This window comes from Gymnogyps californianus, chromosome 2, assembly GCF_018139145.2.
Source record: "Gymnogyps californianus isolate 813 chromosome 2, ASM1813914v2, whole genome shotgun sequence".
Classification (NCBI taxonomy): domain Eukaryota; kingdom Metazoa; phylum Chordata; class Aves; order Accipitriformes; family Cathartidae; genus Gymnogyps; species Gymnogyps californianus.
In genome coordinates, this window is record NC_059472.1 from 14,781,174 (window position 1) to 14,792,157 (window position 10,984).

The window sequence follows — 10,984 nt, forward strand, 5'->3', positions numbered from 1 at the left end:
GGTGCTGAACACACACAAATATTTCCTAGTTTTGTGTTGATTCATTTGAAATAATTTACATACTTTTACAACAGAAACTGTTTTTACATATAATTAAAAGATGATAAAAACAGAGTCTCAAATTTGCAAAATAGAGACCAGATGTTTCCATGACTCTGCCAGGTGTGGAGGTTTGGGGTGTTGTAGGTATTAAAACGAGAATAATCATCTTACTGGCAGCGAAACTAAGAGGATCCCACACCTCTTATAAACACTTCCATCCTAATCCTTTCTACGTTAGCTCTGTTTAATACAACAATTTAGCAATTGCTAGTATAGTTATAGTATCAAGTAGTACAGTTAAAAAATGTCAGTGGAATCACTTTAACAGAGCTATTGGCTAGAGAAAAGCACAGTTGCTTCTTAGTACATGGTACTCTTTAATTTATACATTTATACTTCCATATTCCAACTAATTATATGTAACTCTCATTGTAAATAACACTAAATGTTTGTGGTCCTTCATGAATGACAATACTGAAGAAGGTGCTCAGAGCCACAGAGTGTAGTTTATGCTGTAGCTACCATATGAACATGCTATACTTCACTACAATAGAGTATAGCCTTGACTGGATTTCCTGGGAAACTTTAGCATTAAACTATTACCTGTGCCTTTTATAATAGGATTTTTCTTCCCCTAAACATGAAGTTACATCTGTTTAATGCATTATACCTGTTAAAGCTGATTCAGCTAACCAGGTGCCCACGCTCAGGTAGACACTTCTCAGCCAGTTTATGCCTCATTTATCAATTCATCTTCACTCAGCTGGAAGGAATCGAACACTTCACATCCTAAGCAGGCGACACTTAAACCGTATTCCCTTCCCCAAAGAGCCTCCAGCCCAAAATAGCCAAGACAAACAAAAGCGAGACCCAGGATAATGAGGCAGAGGGTGAGGCAAACAGAAAGTGGGAGGGTTGCTTGGAAAAAATGTGGGTTTGGGGGTGGTAGTTTGTTTTTCAGGGAAGGTTGCAGGAGGAAAGAGGTGTGTGGCGGGCAGCAGGTGGGAGAGGGGTCCCCGTGTCCGTGGCACGGGGGAAATGCTGCTGTGGGGAGCAGAGGTGGGGGAAGGAGGGAGGCGCGAGGGCTGGGTACAACCAGCCAGAGCTGGGCCTTGGGGGTGACACGAAGAGGGATGCTGTGCTCAGGGTACCCTGACCTGCCAGGGTACCAGTGCCTGCCCTCCTCCCAGCCTGGCTGTGGACCAGAGTCAGGGGAAGGCAAACGTTTTGCCAGCCCCTGGCTAGCGGTGAGGCTGCCCCTGCCTTGAGGTGGAAAGGAGGAGAGGAACGGGGAGGAGAGAGGAGTGTGCTGCCTCCGCTGCCCCTGCTGCCTCCGCTGCCCCTGGGCAGGGGCAGGGGCAGGGGCAGGATTTGTCCTGCCATGTCGGCTTCTCCTTCGTTGAGAAAAAGGAAAAGCAGTTTCAGAAATATTTGAGGGAGACGGTGAGATGGGCTTTAAGGCAGGTTCTTCGGCTGTCATCTGTCCAGCTGTGCTCTCAAAGAGTGGAAACAACCCTGAGCTATCAAAAAATACCATGGGTTTAAAGCAGAACCTTACGATTTCAAAATCTTCTACAACCCTGTTTTTTAGATCTTTTTTTATACACACTTGTCCTCCAGCAAGGCAGTCTCTTGGGTCCCAGAAAATACACCATGTTTTGGAGTAGGAGGGAAATTAAAGAAGAAACTAGATATTAAGCTCTTTAATCATCTTTTTTTACACAGTGCACATCACCAAGCACAATAGATTCCTCGTCCCTGACTGTGACTCATGGATGCTCTCATAGTAAAATTACGAATCAATAGTATAGTCTGCTATAGACTGAACATTTTAAAAATAAAGCCAGGTATTAGATAGCTTTTAAAAAGTTTAGAGAGCTGGATAATGAAGGTTCAAAGAATTGGTTAGAAATGCGTGCATGTCTGTAACCGAACGCCACACACACACTTGCACACACTTGCACACACTTGCACTCACACACACCATAGACCATGAATACAACTTGTCCTGGGGGCTTCGACAGGCTGTGGTGGGGAATTCAATTCAACCAAACCCTTCATTGCCCTCAGACACGCATCCTGCCTGTCCTGGTACGGGTCAACGTTGCCACCTTCAAGGCAGAGGTATCTGGTTTGCTTGTGAATCACCTTCAAAGTGCTCAAATTTTCAGCCTTAAAGTAATTCAAAACTGTGGCTCAGAAATAAGCAAATATTTACAGAAAAAAGAACCAGCAACTTCTGCAGACTATCAGAAACTATTCAATTTTGGGCAAAAGTCAAATATAGGTGTCCTGGTTTTGGCTGGGATAGAGTTAATTTTCTTCTTAGTAGCTGGTGTAGTGCTGTGTTTTGGATTTAGTAGGAAAATAATGTTGATAACACACTGATGTTTTTAGTTGTAGCTAAGTAGTGTTTATACTAAGTCAAGGATTTTTCAGCTTCTCATGCTCTGTCAGCAAGAAGGCTGGAGGGGCACAAGAAGCTGGGAGGGGACACAGCCAGGACAGCTGACCCAAACTGGCCAAAGGAATATTCCATACCATATGATGTCATGCCCAGCATATAAACTGGGGCCAGTTGGCTGGGCAGGGCGGATCGCTGCTCAGGAACTAATGGGGCATCCATCAGCGAGTGGTGAGCAATTGCATTGTGCATCACTTGTTTTGTGTATTCTAATTCTTTTAGTATTATCATTGTCATTTTGTTATCATTATCATTATTTTCCTTCCTTTCTGTCCTATTAAACTGTCTTTATCTCAACCCATGAGATCTTTTTTTCTTTTTGATTCTCTCCCCCATCCCACTGGGTGGGGGGAGTGAGCGAGCGGCCGCATGGTGCTTAGTTGCCACCTGGGGTTAAACCACGACAGTAGGAAATACCCACCCTCCAAAATATTTCGTTGCCGAAATAATGTGGAGGAGCAAAAAAATTGGACAAAAATAACTGAAAAAAAAAGAGTTTTACATTTTTCTTCCTTCACCTTAATTAGACAGTAGAACCAATATTGGCAATAAGCTCAGTAGTGAGGAGGGATAAAAATATCTACAAAGCTAAGGCTGTAGTCGTTGTGTAAGTGACTATTCCCAGCGGAGTCAAAGGACAAATCTATGGGAAAGGGCTATAAGAATGGACTCAGAATTGCAACGAATTGAGTAATTCTACTTTTATATTAGAGTTTTGAACTGAACAAAACTTGAGACAAAGTAAAGCAGGTGAATGCAATGTGAACGTGGTTTATTCCACTCATCATCATCCTCATCCCTTGTATTTATGGCAAGTTTGCGTAGGATTCCTCTGTTTGTCTTTTTGCATTTAAAAAAAGTTCTTTCATACTACTAGGTTATTTTTTTTAAATCATCCTGACCTTTAGTACCTAGGAGGTTATTTAAAAGGAACCACATGATGAAAGATTGTGGCTTTGGCAATATTTCTTATATGAAGAGGACAGGGCGTGGTTCAATAACGGTGAAGAGAGAACCTTCTGGAGAATATTTTTCTGCTTTTCTATATCTAAGAGGAAAAGTCTTCATCCACTCTTAAATAAATAAATGAACTTTCTGGCAACTAGGACATATATCATCCTGGATGTGCAGAACGTTATCAGCACACAAAACAAGATTTCTGTGTATTAATAGTATCGATGGTTTGGTATTCGTGTTGTGCTCCAGCTCTGGCTATGGCACTAAAGATGAGTGAAATGATACATCCTAAAGGACGGTTAGTCCCACGTAATGCAATGGAAACTCAGTGTCAGTAAGAGATGGATCAGGTCTTTGCATTCTTCGAAGGGGAGTGACAGAGACGCCAAAGATCAAGGTGCCTAAATACCAGCAGGCTTGCAGGAGCCTCTCTCTCCTGGCCGCAGTTAGGGAAGACTAACATAGACCCACGTTTTCGGGAAGGGTGTCCACACTCGGGAGATGTGTCAATGCTTGAAGAAGGGTGTGTGTTTTGGATTGCAACAAAATAAGCTGAGAGTGGCTGGCAGGCCGGTAAAGCCGGCGGGAAACCGGGCTATTCCGGTCTCTGGGAGGTAGAGAAGAGCAGCTTGGTTTTATGCCGCGTGGGTTGGGAGCCAGCACAGGGATACAAGGAATGGGTAGTTACTGCTGTTGAGACGTGTTTTTGAAAGTCTAAGAATGCTGACGTGCTGAAACCTCAAGAAGACAGAGGAACAATGCAGGAAAGTTACACTTTCTGCCTCAAAATCAGACTTTCTCTCTTGAAACAATCACAAAACCCAAGTATTCAGAAAAGAATAGATTTCTTTGGCAGCTAATGATGAAGACCCCATAGCAGTATGTCCTGGTTTCGGCCGGGACAGAGTTAATTTTCTTCTTAGTAGCTGGTACAGTGCTGTGTTTTGCATTTAGTGTGAGAACAATGTTGATAACACACTGATGTTTTAGTTGTTGCTAAGTAGCGCTTATCCTAAGTTAAGGACTTTTCGGTTTCCCATGCTCTGCCAGCAAGCAGGTGTGCAAGAAGCTGGGAGGGAGCAGAGCCGGGGCAGCTGACCCGAACTAGCCAAAGGGGTATTCCATACCATGGAACGTCATGCTCAGTATATAAACGGGGGGGAGTTGGCCGGGATGGGTGGATCTTTGCTCAGGCATCAGTCAGTGGGTGGTGAGCAATTGCATTGTGCATCACTTGTCTTTTCTTGGGTGTTATTCCTTTTTTTTTTGTTATATTTCTTTTCATTACAATTATCATTATTTTATTATTATTATTCTTAATAGTGTATTTCATTTTACTTTAGTTATTAAACTGTTCTTATCTCAACCCACGAGTTTTACCTTTTTTTTTTTTCCTCCTCCCCATCCCACTGGGAGAGGGGAGGGGGAAGGAGCTGCGTGGTGCTTAGTTGCTGGCTGGGATTAAACCATGACACAGTATTTGGTCGATTTTGTGTTGACAGAGGATGCTCACAGGCAAGTGATGGCAGCACCAAAGCAGTTCAACGCCCAGCTGCAGAAGTGGTGACCCAGTGATGCTCCCAGGCTCTCTCTGTACCCTGCAAGGACTTGGACACTTTAGACTCAGCACAAGGATGCTCAGCCCCACCGAGGAAATTGCTGCAAAGGTCTGTGTGTTGAAACTGGGTCCGTCCCTCCCCACCCCATCAGTGGTTTAGACGTCTCTGTGAAACATGGTCTCGTAGCCTGGCTCTCCCTTGTAGTACGATCCACCCAAGTGATCCCTTTGGGTGTAGACAATTGCTTCACTTCCCTGCCACACCTGGAGCTGCTAGTGCCCACCTCTCCTTGCCCAACAGCACACACAGGCAGGGAGGCGGCAGCAGGGGTGGACTCCCTCCTCCCCAGCCTCAGGGGCTCCTACCCACCGGCTGCCGGGAAAGGGCCTTGACTCAGCCTGGAGACAGGGCAGGACACACCAGCCTCCAGCCTCCAGCCTGGGATGGGGCCACGCCAGCGGCCCAGTGCGTATTAAACAGTCATAGAAAAACGGGCAGGCAGGGACTGCATTTGCATTAAACAGGCATAGAAAAGAGTGCAGGCAGAGGCTGCATTTGCATTAAACAGGCATAGAAAAAAGTGCCTGCTCGGACAGAAAGTGATGGCCAGGACCCACAATGTTGTCTCTCCTCTTCCCCAGCCTCTGAGGAAAGCAGCTACATCTGCAGGCTATGAGATGTCCCTCCCCACATAACCCACCACTCGGGCATTTACCATCTGTGCAGTGGCTCAGCCTCCAAAAAGAGGGCTGGAGGGCTGTGGCCACTGCCCCCGTGGTGAAGATGTGGCTTCCTCTCCCTGCAGCCCAAGGATGGACTTCAGCCACAGGGCTGGTGGGTGCGGAGCGAGCCCGTGCGGGGATGGTGGGTGCATGGGGTGACATGTGCTCACCCAAAACACTTTGCATCTCCAGAACAGCGTTGCTCACCCCCTGGGTGCTGCCAGAGGCCGTGGGCCTGGTTCCCCCATGGTTTGTGTCTGCACAAATCTGGAGTGACTCCGCAGAAGTCAATGGAAAAAGAAAAACATGTGAAGCAGAAATCTTATCCCAGAGAGCCCGGGCAGCCAGAAGTTCTTCAGAGGCAGGAAAGATATCTTTCGCTCTAGGAGGGGTGGATTCATTTATCAGCCAGAGTAAACAGTTGATTCTGTAGCTAATTTTGTAACCCTAATATGACAGTAAACCTGAAGCTACCCCACATGTTCAATTTTTATTAATAATGCCCTGACATACAGCATATCCTTTTCAAGGGAGCCTGTGAAGTTTTACTCAACACAGAGAAGAGTTCTTATATCCTAACTTAGGGGTTTGCAGCAGGGGCGCAAATGCTATATTTTATCCAACTGCACAAATCTGGAAGGATTTTAAGGCCTACAAGTTTGCCATTTTTCTTTCAAAGATGAAGAAAAAAAAATCTTTTATTTTAAGCAGAATAACCTCAGAATAACTCCAGAAAGTTCTTAGAAGGAGTGAATCTTTCCCTGCAATCAAATGGCACATCAAACCCCGATAAACGCAATCTGCAGGGAGTTGTCTGACGGACTAAGCACGCAGTACTGGGAGAGTCTGTAATGAGGCCTGAGGTTTAATTGTAGTTCTGCCCGAGGAAGTATCAAAACCCCTCTGTACAGCACTGTGAATTCAAATTCCGAGTCAGCTACTGTTAATTTAGGGTTCTCTTCAGTTAAACTAATTGTAGAGTGTTTCTACATGCACAAAGAGAGGCATTTCAAAAAGAAAAATGTTGGGTGAGACGCACACAGGTCTGACTATTCACGTCCCATCGGTTCTGATCACACAATAGCCCTGTTACCGCTGTTTCTGCTTTCTTGCTCTTCACCCTTTATTGATGCAATTCCTTCCTCCGCTCTGGCAGAGTAAATGGCTCTGCTGTTACACTGCATTTTACCCCTCTCCTGTCCAGCCATGCTGTCATCCTCCTGTTGCCATGCAGAAAACCTGCAAGGCACAAACTGAGACTGCAAGGAGCAGCATTAGCCCCAGAGCCACCCCGTCTTAAATAACCGACCCTACAAAAAATATTTTGTCAGTGCAAAGGCTCCATCAGCAGCAAATAGGATGGCAAAGCACCATGCTGTTGCTCTGTGCTATGCTGTATTTACAAGCTGCTTTGGAAGTGCAGAAATTGTACCTATTCCCACGCAAATCTCCCTGCTCCCTCTGAAACCATGGTAGGAGGGTGGTTACTGCGACATCCCGCAATGTAATCCTGAAGGGTATAGGACAAACTCAAACACCCACAGAATACAGAATAAAAGGACTCTGACAACCAAAAAGCCTGGGTTATATGAAGGGTAATGACTAGGAAAACCCTTAAGCTAGGAAAATACAGTCCTGTGAAGAATCATCATTGCTCCCACGGTGCAGGTATTATAAGACACATGCTCCAGTTTTGCTGGAGCAACAATAAATCTGACACACAAAAAAAAGCATCAGTCCTGTTGCCTGGTTAGCCTTGCTTAAGGCTAAAATATCTACAAGCCCATTCAGCACGGGAAGTACTTAATCAGCAGTTTCCTGGATTTGCTCTCATGCCCCAGAGATACCATTCCCACAGAAAGTTTAACTGTAGAAATAAATGTATACTTCCAGAGTTGGCTAATTAAACAGTAAACTAAAATAATTACAATAATAATAGTAAGAAGAAAAATTTCTACAATTCTTTAATAGCCACCTGTGTTCCTCTTTTGTAGGAGAACACAGGATTTCAAATTCAGCCCTGGAGATATTATTCACTCTTGCTCCAGAGTGAGTTAATGTTCAAGTCAGAGATGCCTGGAGGGAACCTCTTGCCAACACTGGAGGGAGGCTTGGAGTAATTTCCCCACCTCCTGAGCAGTTTACTACCTTCTTGGTAAGGCATCCTTTGGGGAGATAATGGGTCCTTGGCCGTCATCTACATAATGCTCAGCAGTGGGGTTTTTTTTATGTTCCAAATGTAAGGTGTTTTCCAAAAAAATTCCCATTGAGGCATAACAAGCTGGCGGTGTTTCCCTGAAAAATCCCAAGTACTGAATCTTGTGGGAAAGGATGCTGACTCACTGATACTGATCACTCAATTCTGAGCTCTGATACAAAGAAGTAGGACAGTTGCATTATTCAAGCAGGAAGAAGAAAGCTATAGAAATGGGAAAGCAAGGAGGAAAAGACAATTTTATGTTTCCTTATGATTGAAGACATACTGTAAGAAGGGTGAGTTTAGACTCATTTGTCATACATGGGTTTAGCTGATCTGCATGAATTTGTTTTATTCAGGTTCTCTGTGTTGTGCCTAAGGAATACAAATTCAATATTACATTTTAAATTGTTGGACATCTAGCTCTGTTCTTATCCTAAGCCATGAAGAAAGTCTTCCTCTCTTTTCTCTCCACCAGACTTTGAAAACCATGTAATCCTCCTTTCTCTGAGTAAAACCTGAAATGGATGAGAAAACACTTATTTAAAATGGACATTTTAGAACTGCCCTTTGTGGGAGGGCATCTGATTTATGGTGTGGTGTCACTTGTGACTTCAGTCGGACAGCTTACGCCCAAAAGTATAAGGCAATCTTCAGCTCCATGCCAGGCATGAAAAGATGTGTCTTACTTTTTACATTTCTTTTTAATTATGATTTAAGGTTTATGCCTGGTATTCTTCGCATGTCCAAGGCTTACTTGTTTCTGTTGGATTTGTCAATGCTTTAAAGAAAAGAGCTAGTGAAAAATTAAACTGCCACAGGCAAGTAAAATAGAGCCAGTTTGCACCACTGCCAGCATAGATAGTCATTGCCAGCATAGATAGTCATTGCTGTGAAGGGAAATACTTTCACTATGACAGCTACAGTCTTCAGACAAAGAATTATAAGGAAAAATGCTATTTTGGTGTTTATTCAGAGTAAGAAAATCTTCTTGCTTCTGGAAAGATGGGCTGAGGAGAAATGGATACAACTTAGTTTTAGTTCAGCTATACCATGCAGGATTACCCAAGGAATAACCGCAGCCACTGGGAGCCAACCCAGCCACCCGACATTCTGTCTCGCAGCCATTTTAATCCCCCGAATGCAACGCTGAGCACCAACCAGAGAAATTCTTGTGGAAGCTCAGATTTCAGATCCACTGGCTTTTCACTTCTCCCTCTCAGGCAAGCATTTGCTGGTTGTGCTGGAGGGGAATTTTGAGCCCACAGAGACAGGCACCTGATTGCCCAAAGACTTTCTGGGTTATGCTAATGTGTCTGGTTTCAGTCTGGTCTCTAGACTTTCTGCGAACCCTGTCTGGGTTCCTCTTTTCTTGTGAATTTTTCTGTGAAGAGAAATTGAATCTTTCAGTGGATGCCTGATTCTGGTCTTGCTTGGACTGGTGTTGCACAGCTGTATATCTTGATTTGGAGTTTTATTTTATTTACTGAAAGCATACGAGAATGACGGGGCTCTGCAGCCTGCCCCAGATCAACCTCTGTCTTCACGCTGCTACAGCTCCACCAGTGGAAAGGGGCCACGGACAATATGAAACAGTAGCAAATGAGCTATCTAGTTCCTGGAGATGCATTTCCAGCTAGAGGAGAAAAGAGGGGTTACCACTAGGAGCAGCAATCTGGGAACTCCTATTACCAAGGCTTACTTGCTACTGGAAACGGCAGGAAGCTCAAGGGAGCTCTTCTCAAAAAGAGAAGCTTGATTTTAGACTATCAACCATGGGTTATGCAATGGTAAAAAATATCGTCACAAAGATTATCATTTAGCTGTGCTTGTTAGTGCCTGCTTTCTGATGGTAAGAGCACAGAAAAAAAAAATCTCAGATTAACTCCATGGGTCACTTCATCAGTGTTACTCTGAGTCAATAGTTTGGTTTCCTTTTAAATACTTGATTAAAATAATATCAATATGCTACAAGAGGAGAAGCAAAGCATTTCATATTGTCTCTGTCAACTACGGTTAACACTTCACATTTTGCTGCTCAGTCCAATACCTTTGTGCTCAGAAAGATTTGGCACCGGGGTTTGTTTGAATATGGCAAGAGAGCGAGCTTTGGCTTGGTTATTCGCTAACTACATCTGTCTGGCACAATGCTCTGTTCCCCTCCCACGGCCACAAAGCCACCTCCCTTACAGAGCCCGCTGCAGCCACGGACGGGCAGAGCCCGAAGGGGTTTAAGCATTTCACCCGATGTGAAACTTCCCCTTACTCTGTCAGGAAGGGCTGAGGGAACCCCAGCTGAGAAAGTCAAAGGGTTTAGATCATTCGCATGGGAAAATTTGAAAGCACTCTCAAATTCAAAGCCAGGGGTTAAACTAAGCTTTTCCTTCTGAAGAGACTCATTTATTTGAAGTCAAGTAGGCAATTCTGTCTCCCCTCCTCCCAAACCAAACAAAAGCAAATGTAATATGTTCAACTTAGAGCATTTTAAATTAAAACAAAAGAGAAAAAAATCAATTCTTTTCATAATCCTGTTTTTATTTTCTAAGCATAAAAGAGCTGAGCTGAGCTAACATGGATGTCAACCCCACTTGACTGCAGTAAATGGAATGGTTCCAGTTCACACAAAAGCTGTATATGCCTGTAAAATCAGGGAAAAAAATATATTTAAACCTTCAGAAATAATTAAACCATGTGTTTATGGTTATACAACGAATGGTTAGATCTGATTGCTTAGAAGGCTGGGGGACAGAAAATAAGGTGTTATCTTACACTGTGTAATTATATATATTGTGGATATGTGTTCTGAGATTAAACAGATGCAGAAAACATTTCCTTTAGCAGGCGCTGTCACAAACAATTTGTGGGGCAGGGACAGAACTACTTAATTCCTCTGTGTAAAAAGGACAAAAAGTACTGGCCTGAAACTGCCTGCTATGAAGAAGGACTAGAGAAAACGGGGACTGAAAGCATCTCTAGGTTCCTGACTGCAGCAGCCCTCTTCTGTTGGTTCCCTCCATCTTCTGCCTGAGAGGGTGGTAGGGAA